The following is a 1,744-nucleotide window of genomic DNA, read 5'->3' on the forward strand; positions in this document are numbered from 1 at the left end:
CCAAATCTTGGACCCTGGGGCACTCAGTAAGAAGGTGAGGAAGTGTAGATAGTGAAGCGAGACAGTAAGCAAGGAAGAGTTGTTTCGTAAGTGAGGGAGTCCGGGAAGATACAAATGCAGCTAAGAATTTGAGTTTCATGAGAATTTGACTTTTAGATCAGGTAAGATGGAGGACCCTGGGAATTTTGATGAACAGTTTCACGCCTTTAGTACAGGGTCTACAAGGGTCTCACTACACAGATCGGACTCGTAGTGATCCTCTTGTTTTCAGCCTCCCAAGCACTGGGATCACAGGCACGCCCCACCATGCCCAGTCTCATGAACAGTGTCATTTGAATAGTTGCAGCAAAAGTCTTACTGGAGTGGATCAAAGAGCAAGTGGACAATTCTTTAAAAGAGTTTTGATATAAATGTGAGAGATGGAAGAAGGCAAAAACTGGAAGAGGATGTAGAGCCAAGAGTTCTTTTTAAGGGGAGGGGCTGTTTTGGGAGGAACAGGCCGATGAGGGGGGATAGTGGGGGGTGCAGAAGAAGTCTCACCTGCAGTTAGTGTCCTCCTGCCGTTCTAGAGACCCATTCAACTTCACATGAATTATAAGCATTGCTCTTACTCTTTATCCACATGAGAAAAATGAGGCCAAGCAAAATCAGAACTTTCTAGTGGCCATCCAGTCAATAGGTGGTAGAACCAAGATGCAAATATGGGCCTTCTGTTTCTAGATTCTGTGCTGTATTTTTGTACCTCAAGAGTCTAATCAGGGTATCATAGTAGCAGAAAAAAAATATATATCTCTATATGCAGAATAGCATAAATATACAGCTAATTTGTTAGTTCAGTGAGATGGTTTTGAACTAATAGTGTTTAGACAAGATATCATGGCTGCATCTTGTGCTAGGAATAACTACTACAAAGACAACAATATGCAATGTATTATTTATTATAACTGTACTACTAATCTGTTTTGAAACTATCTCATTGCTACTTCTTTCTCAATAAAGGTAATAAAAAAGAGTCTAATCAATTCAGTTATTGATTACCTTGAGCCCAGCAGTCACCAACCAAGGTTGAATGGTGCCAGGAAGAAGGAGCACAATTGCAGACTTGTGTCTTGCCTCTGCACTCTCCCGGAAATATTATGCTTTGGCCTCAGAGACAGATGAAGGAGAAACACTTCAGCTGCAGCTTAAGCAAAACCCAGCAAGTCAGGGTCATTGCCAATACCTTGTCTCACCTTTGCAACACTCCGAGGTCAGTTTTGCAGCACCTGGGAAATAAAATTCATTCCTTAGGGTCATTCCCAAATCAAGAACTTAATTAATCTTTTCATAAACCTCTGTTCTTATTTTGATCCCACACGAGAGATTTCTGAAAAAATAGCTCAGCTTTTCCCAACAAAAATTGTATGCAGCTTGGCAGTCCCTTGAACCCTGTCTACAGTGGTTAAATAAATCACTTGTTGCTAAACAGAACAATTCATCCCCTTGACATCTACGTGGCCCTCTTGTTTTGTTTTAAAATATATCAACTGACTTGCCACAACTGCCATGGCTTTTAATGTGTCTGACACATCCAATTTCAATAACTCAATGAAAATGTCACATGATAAAATAGAGACAGGAAGCTAGGGAAGGCGGTAAGAGGCACTCTTCAAAAGAAAGTCAGGAACACGCTAGCTCAGGTGGGACTCCAGAGAGGGCATTTTTGCCAGCACCTGAGGAATTTAACTAGAGTCTATGGAACTAT

Source organism: Octodon degus, unplaced genomic scaffold (assembly GCF_000260255.1).
Source record: "Octodon degus isolate 3935 unplaced genomic scaffold, OctDeg1.0 scaffold00064, whole genome shotgun sequence".
NCBI classification, from domain to species: domain Eukaryota; kingdom Metazoa; phylum Chordata; class Mammalia; order Rodentia; family Octodontidae; genus Octodon; species Octodon degus.